The sequence below is a fragment of the Triturus cristatus genome, chromosome 5_2 (genome assembly GCF_964204655.1).
Source record: "Triturus cristatus chromosome 5_2, aTriCri1.1, whole genome shotgun sequence".
Taxonomy (NCBI): domain Eukaryota; kingdom Metazoa; phylum Chordata; class Amphibia; order Caudata; family Salamandridae; genus Triturus; species Triturus cristatus.
This window is the reverse complement of record NC_140588.1, coordinates 1,049,064,584-1,049,081,272: the sequence shown is the minus strand read 5'-3', so window position 1 is coordinate 1,049,081,272 and position 16,689 is coordinate 1,049,064,584.

The following is a 16,689-nucleotide window of genomic DNA, read 5'->3' as shown; positions in this document are numbered from 1 at the left end:
GGATGGATATTGGATACTAGGTTTAGTTTGTTAGTAGTAGTTACTAATTGTTTTATGCGGTCTGCGTGACGCATCCTCTGTCACTGAGTGCTGCTTACCCCAGTCCTCCGTCGAACCTTTTGTACTTTGTTTAGTGAGTGGTAGGCTTAGCATGGTCAGTCAGTAGCAGAACTAGATCAGCATTATGCAACCAACCCACAATTTGTTGTATGTATGCACTAATGTATGCAACTATGCATGTGTCCTCCATCTCATCATCTATGCATTTGATGGCTGAAAAAAATTGAAGTGCAGACTTAGTGAACAATTGGCCCGTCTGGAATAGGTGGTGTAGGTCAGGTGGTACTTACTAGGCTTTGTTAGTATTTGGAATCAGAATGATCAAGGAACACTGGAGTGTTCATAAATAAGTAGACGATCCGTAAATGCACTAGGAAGCAGCCAGTAGTCGATCCATCTGATTAGATAGGTCAATTTTATTGCACTTGTTGTTTCCTAAAATGTTCTTTGACTTATTGTTTTTCCAAATGATTTATTATTTTTCTCACAGCACTCCTTAATGTTGGTCTCTTTCTTTATTATATTTTACATGATCATCAGCACCACCCAGGGGCAAGAAGACGGGGTCGGAGTCGGCGGGGGAACCCCAGGACCTCTCCTCTACTGAGGCTCCTGCAGCTGGCCCCAGTAAGTCCTCCATTGGTTAGATTGACATTTATATTTCCCTAAATGTTATGTTACTGCATCTTTTCTTTCCCAAACTCTAAATTATGGTTCAACTTTCTGAATCTCTTTTTTACAAAAGCTTACTTCTTTGACCTTGACTATCTGTTTACTAATTCTGTTTATCCCTGCCTCGAAGTTGCTTCTAACTCCCTCTGCTATGACTCTCTGTGCTACTAATACTACTACTACTATTACTATTATTACTCTGTGTGTAGCGAAGCTTGCACAGTTGCCCACTCTTTAATAGAAGGTTTTCTTTGCAACAATAAAACTCTGATTGACCAATAGCTCTAGCCACTGGGTCCTGTCCTTTGGGTTGTCCTCTTGAAGTCTTCTCAATGATGAGGCTTTGACAATTACCACAAACAAAATGCCCAACCAGATATTTGACTAGTATTTTTGATCGGATAGTACATGATACTACTATTGTCTAGGATTCTGCAGAGCCACATACAGAACTATGCACAACAAAATAGGATGGTGCTGATGGGAGGTTGGATCTTACTGATCACACCTCAGTCCGAAGAACCCAGGATCCCCTAACAGACTAGCTATAGTGTCTCACATTAGGGTCCCACTCCCGACCCCCCCACGAAGACGATACACAATGTTGATGATGACGGAGACAGAGACAATCCAGAACATAATAACAAACACCATTATGCTCACACACTTGTGTAAGTCCACTCCACCACACCAAATACCACAGAGTCTATGTGTAAGTTCAAAAGGTTTATTTGAAACAAGTATCAAACTCTGTACATCGTTAATATGAAATTTAATTTACGACAGCCATAGTCAATAAGCCAGCAAAAAGCCTAACATTAAAACAGTAAACATTTACAAGTGCATGATTGACAACAAGAACAAGAGCCAAGATCTTTATAATTCTGGAAGATCCCTCACCGTAGAACGTAGAAATACTGGTTACATCATCTTGCAGCCACTATGCTCTGTAAATCTCTGGTTTGTAGAAGGGAATCTTTCGCCTATGATATATGAGAAAAACGCTGCGAGTTAGCCGTTAGATAGTATACTGGTGAATGATGCTAGCATTTTGCAGTCATGCCAAAAAGTGTAACATGTATGTGTGATGGCTAAGCAATATAAACTAAACAAAGTCAATATGTTGTTTTTTTTTCGACCTCTTCACTTGTACGCAACAGTCAAGCGGCCTTAAAGGCATCTACTGCACATGTCAATACGCTGGCAGGTATAATATGCACCAAAAGAGTAGTAGTCGACATGATGAATCTAAAAGGGTTACTCATGGCTCAGGCTAACTTTCAAAAGAGCTGAGTAGGACTAGATGACCCTAGGAAGTGGAACCATATCCTACTAGTGTCTGTCTACTGACTGTACTTACTGTCTAGTGCTGATGTATGTTGCATCGCATTAACTTTTTGTTCAATGTTCCAAGTGAACACTTAAAATAGGGGGAGGGTTACAGGCATCTAAAAAATTTTTGATGCTTTTTTCTAGGCACACTACCATCCACCAGTGCCGTCGGGGCCAGCGATGCGGCCATTCCGGAGGGGGCAGGCGAACTGGCGGCACCTGCAGGAGACACAGGGCCCAGGGGGGATCCAGCAGCAGTGGCCGGCGGCGGTAAGTTATATTCATTACTTCTTGACATTACAGCTAGATGGAACTGTGTTCACTATTTCACTGTACTGTGCGACATTATACAACGGTTGAAGAAGACACCCTTTACGTAGCATTACCAGCGTGAGTAGAGTAACCAATGGCCTCTTCTATTTGACTCCAAAATCAGCTGTGAATGTTTTATGGAGAAGACAAACTCAGATCAGATGACCTTCATGGATGTGTTGAACATAGAGGGAAAGCACTAAGGGTGGAAGGACGGGCGAGATAAACAATATGACTGACCGGCAGAGAAGGATATGTTGTTGGAAGCATGTATAGGAGTCTGATAGTAATAAGATCAGATGCATGGGTTGTTGAAGGATGGGTGGAAGGTGAAAGAATGCCTGCCTGGGTGGGCGACACAGTATGGGTGGATAGTACTAGATAGCAAGAATCAGCGGTGTTTTTGGTTCAAACTCAAAGCCAAGGCAAGGAAGGAAGGAGCAGAAGCATGGGTGTTTGTTGGTGAAACCAACTAAGGTTTGTTAAGAGATATATACAAAAGGATAGACGTTAATGGATGTATGCCTGGATGTACTATCACCAAGAGACAGTATAGGTGGAAAGTGTCACTGGAGATTCTTACTTTGAAGAAAATGTAACAGAAACTGCGCGACAGTAGCAAAGCCTAGAGGAATCAAGGTAGTATTATGAGCATACAGTACACTTGCAGTAGTTTGCAAGCACGTCATATATTATCAAGCGGAAACCCCTTCCTCCCACTCTGGGGACCACTCCCTACCTATTATTATTAATGTATGTACGATTGGGGCAGCCAGCCTGCAAAGGGTGGCCTATCTGTTGTTTAATGTTTATGTATATTGGTTACACAAGCAATGAAAGCAAAGTACCCTCTGCAGTAGCGGTTGGTGGTGGGATTGTTGGCGGGCGGCGACATGGGGAGGGGACGGGTGGGTGGCACTGGCGAGTAAACTGTGTATTACTGTTACGGCCAAATACAGGTAATCAACATAAAAATAAATAAAACTATTTTCAAGGTGCGCACTGCACCGCCGAATGCGATGCAGTGTGTGCTACTGTGTGCAGCAATGTTTTTTTTATGTATTCTTTAATTACCTGTGAATGTCCTTAATCCATCGTTTACTATCCCCACCCTGCACCTTCCCACGTCACCGACCGGCAGCACTCCCACCACCGACCGCTACCGACCTGATGTCGTATATCGTATTAGCACTAGCAGCATCTATAATATGAATATAAGCAATGATCGTTGGATCCGATAAATAAATAATCAGCCTTTTTGTAGTACCCATGGTAGGGTGTAAGTGAAATTGTGCATGCCATTTGCCCTCATGTAACAGAGTATGACCAGTGCCAACGGCCGTAAGGCGTCAGACAAAAAGATGAGCTTCCCCACCTGCAGACAGTAGTAGTAAATAAAAGTAACGTGAGTCTGCATCATCATGTGGCTCATATCTGTTTCTCTTGGGTGCAAGCTTAGCTGATGGACCTGGCATGCCGCCTACAACAAGGTTATGTAATTGGGCTAAACTACAGATAAGAACAGCACGACTGGTGTACCGCAGTACATACATAGTACGATTATATTTATAAATAATGTCTGAAACGGTCACAAATGTTAGAGTCCAAGGAAGTAGGATTAGAGATACTTACCCCAGCACCAAATCCCAAATGTTATGAACTGTGCTTGCTAGTGATACTGTGACACTATGTGTTGAATGATTTTAGTGTTCCTGTTTTGCTAAGAGTATTGGCTCCAACATGTTCTTTTTCTTTTTTGATATAGATGATACTCCTTCCAATAAACCATCAAGGAAGGAGTTGGCCGCTAGGGCCCGGCGCCGGAAACTGGAGGCCATCTGCGAGCATTATCGCCGGCTGGTGGCTCAGGAGGAGGAGGAGGAGGAGGCGGCTGAAGCTGCAGCCTCCTCCAATGCCCCGGGCCCCAGTCAGGCCCGGCCTCCACTTTCACGGCGCCGTGGTCCGGCATTTGCCCGCCGCCGCGCCTCGATTTCCAGCACTGCTGCCTCCCACCCTGGAAGCAACTTTAGGGCATTTCGCCGCCAGCTGCTCCGCCGGATGGCCCGCTGGGAGAACATGGAGGAGCGGGTCAAGATCCTGGTGGACAAACACCTTAAGGCCCGCCGACAATAGAGGACCTCGTCGTTTGCCCCTTTTTTATTCCTTTTGTTGGTGGGTGGGTTTGTGGGCGTTGGGGATTTCAACGGACATTGGGACTTTGGACTTTCGTTTCGTTGGGGTTAGGGAGGGGGGTGGGTTAGGTCAGAGCGGGATAGTTTATTTTTGTTAGGGGATATTAAAAATATACTTACTATTTATTTATATGATGTTAATGTTTTTTGTGGTGGGTTACAGTTTTCCGAATTCAATGTAAGTTACATGCTTGTTTACTTTGTTTCCGTGCTGCTGCATGCCCACAGCCAGTGTTTGATTTAAAAGATCTGCCGATTTTGTAACACACAAACCGATAGATGCAGTACCCCTCACTGAGTTATTTTTAATTGTCATAGTACTGTCAGTCTCTCCTCCTAGTCCATACCTCCCACCAAACTTATCTTACCTGTGATTGATGATGAAGTTCGGCACACTGATGGCTGCATGGTTGGTTTCCCAAATTGACGGAGTAGATGCCATTATAGTGGTGGTAGTAGTAGACACTGGCAATAGCGTTTGAAAAAAGAAAGAGAAAGTCACTTGACTGAGACTCAGGGAGGAGGAGTGGAACAGAACACAAAGTAAATTACAGCATGGGTGGTCAAGCAGAAGAAGATCCTTGCCCTGCCTTAGTTGAAATTCAATTAGTGTTGCTTTCACCACATCTGCCCCAGCAAGCGTGTGATCAATTGGTGTACATAGTCATCACATCACACCTCAATATAAATCACACAGCCCGGGGGAAGAGGGTTAGGGATTGATGATTGGATGGGAAGTGGGGTTTTGGGAAAGGTTTGAGAAAAAAAAACAGACAATATGCATGGACACAACAAAAGTAAAACACAATCTTGTAAGACGACCATGATCCAATATCAAAGAAATCAAAGTATGAAGTGAGAGAAAGCAAATGCATGCATGCTGAGGATGATAACTTGATGGTTAATGAGATAATGAGTTGTACTATAACTACTATGACCCAATGAGACAGTACAGTCAGGGACGAAATTGAAATTTGCCTTGCCTGTCTGACGCCCTCAGAGCTCAGACCGAACCCAATTACCTGCTCTACCGGGCTTACTTTCATTTTTCAAGCTAGCTAAGGAAACTAAAAAAAAGTTGGATCAATTAACAAACAAACCACAACACACAGTCGTAATGATTAGAGAGAAAAAAGCAAGCAAATAAATGTAAAGACGAATGATGATACTAAAGTTACTGTATTATCCTGGTCCAAATGAGGAGTTGCATCATTCTCGTCATTCTTCTTGGTCCTCCCTTCCATGGACACTCCGCACATCAATCTTGGCCTGCCTGATGCGTATTGGTAAGGTACGTGTGAGTCGTTTCTCCCACTGTAGCAGAGGGTAAAGGGCCGGCCGGCCTGTAAGTGTAGATGGAAAAACAAACGGGGTATTGAAAAATTACAGCCTTTACAACAATAAACTCAATTACAGTGGAGTGCAAGACAACACTCTGGAGAGAACACTTTCAGACTGAGGCAGCTTGGATAGGCTACATAGTGTGTCTACTCTACAGCAAGCATTAAGGTACAACAACAACGGGACAGGATTCAGGAGCCAGCACAGCCACAGAACAGGAGAACCGCGGCACAGGCCAGGCACCCTACCCCTTACTTACATTTTGACCGAGCCAGAGAAATGTCATATGCACTGCAGCAACCTAGAATTTTCCCAATGAAGTGACTAAATCAATGCGCCACTGTCCGTCATACCACTACACTCTACTCCAGTCCACACCACTACAAGGACATCTAGCCTAGGTCTGCTGTGGTTCTTGTTCAAACTTTTTACCTTTTATGTCAGCCCATGAAAAGCCTGATGCGTATTGGTAAGGTACGTGTGAGTCGTTTCTCCCACTGTAGCACAGGGTAAAGGCCGGCCTGTAAGTGTAGATGGAAAAACAAACGGGGTATTGAAAAATTACAGCCTTTACAACAATAAACTCAATTACAGTGGAGTGCAAGACAAAACTCTGGAGAGAACACTTTCAGACTGAGGCAGCTTGGATAGGCTACATAGTGTGTCTACTCTACAGCAAGCATTAAGGTACAACAACAACGGGACAGGATTCAGGAGCCAGCACAGCCACAGAACAGGAGAACCGCGGCACAGGCCAGGCACCCTACCCCTTACTTACATTTTGACCGAGCCAGAGAAATGTCAAATGCACTGCAGCAACCTAGAATTTTCCCAATGAAGTGACTAAATCAATGCGCCACTGTCCGTCATACCACTACACTCTACTCCAGTCCACACCACTACAAGGACATCTAGCCTAGGTCTGCTGTGGTTCTTGTTCAAACTTTTTACCTGTTATTCCATAAATTTTCTCCAATCCAACTGACTGTGTGCAAAGATAGTATGCTCAGCATCCTCAATGATGGTGACCGTGTGGTACGTATTCTCCAACACCAACTCAGTCTGTAGTGACTGATTACGTTTATAATATATTCCATATTACCAAATTGCAACGGATATTGGCCGGCACCTGCAGTGGTAGGAGTACAATGTGGTCATTATTAAACAACAAGGAAACATTAACTGTCACCACACCTGAGTCACTTGTACTTTGTCGATAAACTAGTATAGTTCTACTTCATGGCATGCACAATTCTTCGTAGTCAGCCAGCATCCAATGCAATGCATGCCACCATCATTCACAATAATCACTCATTACCTGTCTTGGTGTTCTCTTTGGCTGTCTGATCTGATGCCTGCCTAGCCTTCTGCCAGTCAGTGATGAGTTTCTTTCGGATTGGAAACAAAATGGAATATAGGTGGAGTCACGTTTCACTTCTTATGGAGGGACTGTTAGAGGCAACATGTATTGTACTATTCTCCATCTCCATCCAATGTCTGACTTGCTTGAAATGTACTTAGGGAGAGTAAGGAACATGGAGCAGGACCCTGAGGAGTGGAGTGGACAGTTATGCACAGACATGCAACTCCAATAGGGAAATAAAAAAAGGAGACTGTTGATGGCTTTGTTGTGAATGTAGATTTTGAACCAGAAAAACAGATACACACAGTCACACACAAATAAAGGAAGGGAGAACAATTTGAAAGCCTAGTTGTCAGGGAAGAGGAGCTCGTCCTCAAACTCTGGTGGTTCGGACAGCAGTACGTCTAACAATCCACTACTTATGTCATCAAAGTCACTCTCCTCTTCCTCCTGTGATTCACGTATTTTGTACTCTGGTGGTATAAAGTGTTGATTCATTTTGATCATGGTTAACCTCTCAACACTTTTGGGCGAGAGACTGGTCCTTTTGACAGTAACAATGGCACCAGCAGCACTGAAAACACGCTCTGAAGAGACACTTGCAACAGGGCAAGCCACATACTTTATCGCCAGCCTGCTGAGCACTGGCCATTGGCTTCTTTTCCCATACCAATACACCAATGGGCTTTGCTCCATGTAGACCTCTGTTGTGTCATCTAGATAGGCCTGAACCATCCGCTCAATGTTCAGGGGTGCTCCGATTTCCTGGGCCTCTTTTGCCTTTGCATCAGTCATTGATGTGCAATACCCTTTCCGTAGAAACCAATCACCTGCCGTTTTTGTACATGTGCCTGATGATCCTGTTGGTGCTGTTGATGTTATTGCTGCTGGCAGTGTTGACTGCTGGGAGGCAAACGCACTGCTCTTGGCTTCTGAAGTAGAACTTCGTTCTGGGTGCCCTGCAGTACTTTTTCTGCCCTGGAGGGGCGGGCCTTTAATGAAGATCCTTTCGTTTTCAAACTCAGTGGCTTCCTCAGCTATCAAAGTTTTGTACTGGGCAACATTCACTTCTGAAAAAGGAATGACTTCATTACTGCGCAGCAATAATTTGTAACGTGGATCCAAAATTGAGGCAGTAATGTAATGTGGATCTGACAGAATGTTATTTTGAATCCTTGTATTGTGAGATAAGCGAGCGGATAAGGTGTCTGCCAAAGAATGTGCGTCTACTTTGTCATCCACATCTGCGTACATTTCTGCTACCTCCTTCAGCTGTTGCTCTAGCATGTACAACAATGGGATAGCTTGGCCCATAGTACAGTCCTCCCGGCTCACTTCACGGGTGAAGACCTCAAAAGGAAGTAGCATCTCTGTCAGGCTTTTGACAAGGTCCCATTGGGCCATCTCAACTCTCATGCCTTTCACTGTAGGATCCCCTGACCTTTTCATGACATAAGCATTAAGTGGTATGTACTGCTCAAACAGACGCTCAAGCATGTAATACGTTGAGTTCCAACGTGTTGGCACCTCTTGGATGAGTGCTTTGACTGGCATTTTATGCTCACGTTGAATCACCCTCAGCTCCTTCCGGGCTTTAAAAGAATGGTTGAAATGTGTGCATATTCTTCTGCAGGTGGTCAGTAAGCTGCTGACTTTGCTTTCATTTTTCAGAAAGTCTTGCACAACAATGTTAATGCAGTGTGCCAAACATGGCACCCTGAAATACCCACCATCTTTCATGGCCCGAACTACATTACTGCCATTGTCCGTGGCAACAAAACCAATGGTAAGACCTCTTGGTCGCAGCCACTCAAACACCTTGCTGTTAAACTCATCCAAAATGTTAGCAGCAGTATGAGATTTCTGCATTGCAAACATGGCTACAGTTGCATGTTTGCGAGTGTCTTTAAAAATCTCAGCGGTGTCAACAACGCCGTCAGATATCTTATCTTTAACACCCGAAAAAGAGACCCAGTGTGCAGTGATGCACATGTAATCAGTGGCTTGGCAACTGGTCCACATGTCTGTTGTCAGGTGTATACTCTGAACAGCACTCTGTTTTAAGGCTTTTCCAAGCAATTCCAGCACGTCGTGATGTAGTGCTGGAACAGCAACTCTTGCAAAATAGTAGCGGCTGGGAACTTTCCATTTTGGGCAGATGGTGGTCACAAACTCAAGAAAACCCACCCCTTCAACAAAAGAAAAAGGGAGAAGGTCCAGTGCTAACATTTTTGCCAGCTTAGCATTGTACAAACGTGCTATTGGGTGATTGCGTTCGTACTGCCCCTCCGGTCTACTAAACATGCTAAGAATGGTAGGCTGCATGGTATTCCTTCCTGTGGTCGACTTCGCACTTTTTGGCCCAGCTGTACTCCTTGGTGTCTCAGGCTGGCTCTTACTCTTGTGCCAATGAGATGTGGCTGAGGATGTGGGCGTTACCACTGCAGTGCTGGGGACAGGGCTACGTTGTCTACCACTAGCACAGAGAATGTCTCCCTCTTCTTCCTGTTCCACCATGAGCGGACTTTCTACTCGTTTATGCCCAACAGCAATGGTTCCAGTTTTGATGAGCCTAAGGTGCTCCTCCCACTGGATTGCGTGGTGTTTTTTCAGATGGGTCATTTGGCCTCCGGTACCATAGTTTGTACCAAGCTTTCCACGGCTAACAGAGGAATGACAAACGGAGCATACAGCAATGTTCTCCTCCTTTGGGCTAACCGTAAAGTAGTCCCACACTGGGGAGCTTAACTTTTGTCTCCTGCTGGAGGTGCCACTCCCACTTCCAATGCCAGATGAACTGGAGGGTGTGTGTTGAATTTGACTCTGTGCAGGACCACTACCTACTTCTGCTGAGGTGGTGCTTGTTGTGCTGGATGTAGGACGCTGCCGGCCCTTTGCTAATGTAAATATGGAAGCTGGAGGTCGTGTTGGTGTTACCTGTGTTGGAGGTATGCGTGCTACATCCCTCGCATCCATTTTGGATAATGTAAAAATGTTGCTCTCCATCTCCTCGGGCCCGGGAGTGATGTTTGTGATGACTGGCTCATCATCATCATCATCATCAACCTGCTCTTCTACATCAACATCCATAAGTGTAAGGCTTTCTGGAACCTTCCTTTTGCCATGCCTGCTCTTGTGATGTGTTTCCCTCTCAGACTCAGTTTGTGGCTTCCAAGTGACATCTAGATCATCAGAAGGGGGGCTTGGTGAAGAACTTGATGTACTAACCCTCCTTTTCCTTGCTGGGGATTTAAAAGCCAATGCAACTTCTAAAGGAGTGGCTTCCTCTTCTTCCTCTGCATGAGGCTCAATTTCCTGAACTGCCCCTACTTCAGGAGGAACAGCTACTATTGCGGGCGGTAGCTGCGGCTGTTGACCACTTATCTGCTGTGTTGATGATGTTCCCTCCTGCGTGGATTGTGTACTACTTTGAGATAGCGATAATTTTAGTTCAGGCTCAGCATCACTGCTTTCTACCATAAGGCTGGCTACCTCTTCCACACTCATCTGCTTGGGCATGGGTTGGTGGGTTGGGCCCACTGATGTGGAGGTGCTGCCCCCAGCTTGCCCCCCCGACACCGCTGCTGCAGGCCTCATTTTTGGTGAACCAAAAAAGGTTTTGGGAGGCACACCAGACTTAAGTGACACTTCCTTCTTCTTCTGTTCCTTCTTCTCCATGGCAACTTTCTTGGTACCGGAGGACCTGCTACCTGCTTTCTTTGGGGGCATCTTCAACAGATGTCAAAACAGCACTCAGTTGCACAAGTTGCAGAGATGCCTGGTCAGGTCACTGACACGTCACGTTGTGTACACTACAGCAGCAGGACGTCGGTCTGGCACCACAACAGTGGATGATGATGACACACCTCTGTCTTTTGTGCACCTAAAAGCAAAAAGCCAGAAGAACATCAGTCAAAAGATCCATAATATAATATATAATTTATTAGTGTCTCGTGGGTGGTCATCACAATTATTAAATTTCATGCAGTCAGTGAACAACATCAACAGTATAGCCAGCCATTAAGAGACTGACAAGGCCAGGGATCCTTTTGTATTTGTACTGTGTAGTGTACACTTAGGAAGAAGAATAGCAAGGGAAAAAAACCCGCCGTGATGATTGCTGAGTTGTACCCCTGGGCCTACTGTACGACTAGGCCACAAGTTTGGACGCCTATGGCAAAGGCACAATGCATGCCTTCCTAAAATGGCCGCCACACACATGCCCAGCCCCCCCACCACAATAACACACAAAAAGTGATTGGAAAGGACAGGAAGAGGAAGTTGTAGTGTCTGTGGAACTTAATCCCTCTCATAAAAATGTTTTCCAGACAAATAACAGCTTCTCCCTGCTCCAAACCTACAGCTCAATGACAGCCTGAGGAGTTTTTTGTGCAGAAATGCACAAAAAAGCGTTTTCGAGAAGGGTCTATGTTGCTCGCGAGATATTGTTTGCCAGATTGCAAAAGCTGCGTGTTCGGGATCGCGAACTGTACAAAAAGGCTTTCTCGCGTGCGCGAACACGCATATTGCGAGCGCAAAAATGACGAAAACTGTAAGTCCGCGTTGTCGCGCTGTGCAGAGTTACCGAAAGTTCGCGAGCTGAATCCCTTGCCTTACATGCAGGCCAAAATAGCCCAATTTGTTTAGCACACACCCAAAAAATGCTATTGCACCCCAAACACACCTTTTGCAACAAAATCCAAAGCCATCCATGGAGTAAAGGAAAATCACCAGACAACACCAACTGTACATGTAAAATCACGCACCACAGCTTGGAGGCTGACTACCTCTGGGCCTAGTGGAAGACTACTAGGCCACAAGCTTGGAACCGGATGGCAAAAGCAAGCACACTGCTTGGATGGCTTCACAAAATGGCCGCCACACACCCACAACAACCATAAGAAATGGGAGACAGTCAATGGACGCCTATGGCAAAGGCACAATGCATGCCTTCCTAAAATGGCCGCCACACACATGCCCAGCCCCCCCACCACAATAACACACAAAAAGTGATTGGAAAGGACAGGAAGAGGAAGTTGTAGTGTCTGTGGAACTTAATCCCTCTCATAAAAATGTTTTCCAGACAAATAACAGCTTCTCCCTGCTCCAAACCTACAGCTCAATGACAGCCTGAGGAGTTTTTTGTGCAGAAATGCACAAAAAAGCGTTTTCGAGAAGGGTCTATGTTGCTCGCGAGATATTGTTTGCCAGATTGCAAAAGCTGCGTGTTCGGGATCGCGAACTGTACAAAAAGGCTTTCTCGCGTGCGCGAACACGCATATTGCGAGCGCAAAAATGACGAAAACTGTAAGTCCACGTTGTCGCGCTGTGCAGAGTTACCGAAAGTTCGCGAGCTGAATCCCTTGCCTTACATGCAGGCCAAAATAGCCCAATTTGTTTAGCACACACCCAAAAAATGCTATTGCACCCCAAACACACCTTTTGCAACAAAATCCAAAGCCATCCATGGAGTAAAGGAAAATCACCAGACAACACCAACTGTACATGTAAAATCACGCACCACAGCTTGGAGGCTGACTACCTCTGGGCCTAGTGGAAGACTACTAGGCCACAAGCTTGGAACCGGATGGCAAAAGCAAGCACACTGCTTGGATGGCTTCACAAAATGGCCGCCACACACCCACAACAACCACAAGAAATGGGAGACAGTCAATGGACGCCTATGGCAAAGGCACAATGCATGCCTTCCTAAAATGGCCGTTCGCGAGCTGAATCCCTTGCCTTACATGCAGGCCAAAATAGCCCAATTTGTTTAGCACACACCCAAAAAATGCTATTGCACCCCAAACACACCTTTTGCAACAAAATCCAAAGCCATCCATGGAGTAAAGGAAAATCACCAGACAACACCAACTGTACATGTAAAATCACGCACCACAGCTTGGAGGCTGACTACCTCTGGGCCTAGTGGAAGACTACTAGGCCACAAGCTTGGAACCGGATGGCAAAAGCAAGCACACTGCTTGGATGGCTTCACAAAATGGCCGCCACACACCCACAACAACCACAAGAAATGGGAGACAGTCAATGGACGCCTATGGCAAAGGCACAATGCATGCCTTCCTAAAATGGCCATTCGCGAGCTGAATCCCTTGCCTTACATGCAGGCCAAAATAGCCCAATTTGTTTAGCACACACCCAAAAAATGCTATTGCACCCCAAACACACCTTTTGCAACAAAATCCAAAGCCAGCCATGGAGTAAAGGAAAATCACCAGACAACACCAACTGTACATGTAAAATCACGCACCACAGCTTGGAGGCTGACTACCTCTGGGCCTAGTGGAAGACTACTAGGCCACAAGCTTGGAACCGGATGGCAAAAGCAAGCACACTGCTTGGATGGCTTCACAAAATGGCCGCCACACACCCACAACAACCACAAGAAATGGGAGACAGTCAATGGACGCCTATGGCAAAGGCACAATGCATGCCTTCCTAAAATGGCCGTTCGCGAGCTGAATCCCTTGCCTTACATGCAGGCCAAAATAGCCCAATTTGTTTAGCACACACCCAAAAAATGCTATTGCACCCCAAACACACCTTTTGCAACAAAATCCAAAGCCATCCATGGAGTAAAGGAAAATCACCAGACAACACCAACTGTACATGTAAAATCACGCACCACAGCTTGGAGGCTGACTACCTCTGGGCCTAGTGGAAGACTACTAGGCCACAAGCTTGGAACCGGATGGCAAAAGCAAGCACACTGCTTGGATGGCTTCACAAAATGGCCGCCACACACCCACAACAACCACAAGAAATGGGAGACAGTCAATGGACGCCTATGGCAAAGGCACAATGCATGCCTTCCTAAAATGGCCATTCGCGAGCTGAATCCCTTGCCTTACATGCAGGCCAAAATAGCCCAATTTGTTTAGCACACACCCAAAAAATGCTATTGCACCCCAAACACACCTTTTGCAACAAAATCCAAAGCCAGCCATGGAGTAAAGGAAAATCACCAGACAACACCAACTGTACATGTAAAATCACGCACCACAGCTTGGAGGCTGACTACCTCTGGGCCTAGTGGAAGACTACTAGGCCACAAGCTTGGAACCGGATGGCAAAAGCAAGCACACTGCTTGGATGGCTTCACAAAATGGCCGCCACACACCCACAACAACCACAAGAAATGGGAGACAGTCAATGGACGCCTATGGCAAAGGCACAATGCATGCCTTCCTAAAATGGCCGCCACACACATGCTCAGCCCCCCCACCACAATAACACACAAAAAGTGATTGGAAAGGACAGGAAGAGGAAGTTGTAGTGTCTGTGGAACTTAATCCCTCTCATAAAAATGTTTTCCAGACAAATAACAGCTTCTCCCTGCTCCAAACCTACAGCTCAATGACAGCCGGAGGAGTTTTTTGTGCAGAAATGCACAAAAAAGCGTTTTCGAGAAGGGTCTATGTTGCTCGCGAGATATTGTTTGCCAGATTGCAAAAGCTGCGTGTTCGGGATCGCGAACTGTACAAAAAGGCTTTCTCGCGTGCGCGAACACGCATATTGCGAGCGCAAAAATGACGAAAACTGTAAGTCCGCGTTGTCGCGCTGTGCAGAGTTACCGAAAGTTCGCGAGCTGAATCCCTTGCCTTACATGCAGGCCAAAATAGCCCAATTTGTTTAGCACACACCCAAAAAATGCTATTGCACCCCAAACACACCTTTTGCAACAAAATCCAAAGCCATCCATGGAGTAAAGGAAAATCACCAGACAACACCAACTGTACATGTAAAATCACGCACCACAGCTTGGAGGCTGACTACCTCTGGGCCTAGTGGAAGACTACTAGGCCACAAGCACACACATCCAACAAAGGTAAATCACACACACACACCAACAGTGAAATACACCACAGCCACATTTAGCATTTCAATCCTATGCCATCCATGCCCTACATGATGTAGAAATTCTACAGACACCACAAAACATGGACCCATGGGTACCCTACTGGCTGAAATTGCAGAGAAAAACAACTAGGCCCATATTGAAAGTAGTACAGGCCACCCACCACAACAATAATTTTTAAAAACAATAAAAATCCCAGAAAAATGTAGGTACAAACAAGCCCCAATGAAACAAACACACCAATTCTCCAACTTACTTGTCGTAAATTAAATCTCAAATCAAAAATTCCTCAAATAAATCCAAAAAAATGGTATGATGCAGCAGACAGACACAAAAAGTGATCCTTCCAGCTCCAAATCCAAATGAAAGTGAACAACACATGCACAAAGCACGTGGGAGGAGCCTGCTGGACAGGAACAGGAAGTTGTAGTGTCAGGGGCACTTCCTTCCTCTTGAAAAAAAAGTGTTAAAAAAATTAAAGGACTCTTTCTTACACAAAGACTACAGCAAGATCACAATCTGAGGAGTTTTCTGAGCAAAATGATCATTTTAGAGAAGGTTTTATGAAGCTCGCGAGATATTCTTTGCCAGATTGCAGTTTTTCCATGTTCGGGATCGCGATCTTACCAAAACAGCCGCCGGAAGTCAGTTCGCGCGCACCAATGACGTGTTCGGGGTCGCACACTCTCGCGGGCTTGGGCAGCCATAGTACAAATCTCGTGGCGCTCGCAAACAGACAGAAAAGCAAGTTGGCGATCGCAGAATCAAGGTAAGACATTACCGCGCGCGCGAGAATGAATATTGAGCGCGCGAGGAAGCAAATTTACTACGCTACGCGCTAGATTGCGTAGCAATCTGCAACTTCGCGCTCTGCGCGAAGCGCGAAGTTACCAAAACTTCGCAAGCTCCGCGAACGGAGCGTAGTTCAACGCCCAGGCTTAGAGATGAGCAGGTGGGGGAGCTGCCTGAGGTCGGTGAACCACAGGCAGCGTGGCGGAGACAGCACAAAAGGATAGCAGAAGGAGCGCAACAGACAATGGTGGAGCCGCTCAAACAAGTGCCCTTGAGAAGTCTTACGGAGGGGCACGGGGAGCAGGCTATGGGTCAGTAGAGGGCAGTCACGGCACTTGCAGCCTGGGTCAGTCATGAGCCAGCAAAGTGTAGCCTAGAAGCTGTAGAAAAAGTACTGGACCCTGACTGGATAAGGGCATTGGCTCAGGACGCTGTCACAAGGTGCTGTTACGGACTAAGTACTACAGGACATGAACTACAGCCAATTTTGGGCAATGATGAATTAATTAATGTTTTAACTTGGAATGTATGATTTAAGTTAATATGTGAATAAAATGAAACTGCGGCCGTTTTGCACCATCAAGCGTGTCTCATCTGTTGATACAAAGGAAGGTGGGGTGCAATTTCGGCAGGGAAGCTTGAGGGCACTCACTCATCTGGGAGGGGTTAGCACGTGGCCTGGGAAGGTGCAGGTGGACACAAAAAAGGGCCTGCGACAAACCCCTACCGAGGGGCAGAAACGAGAG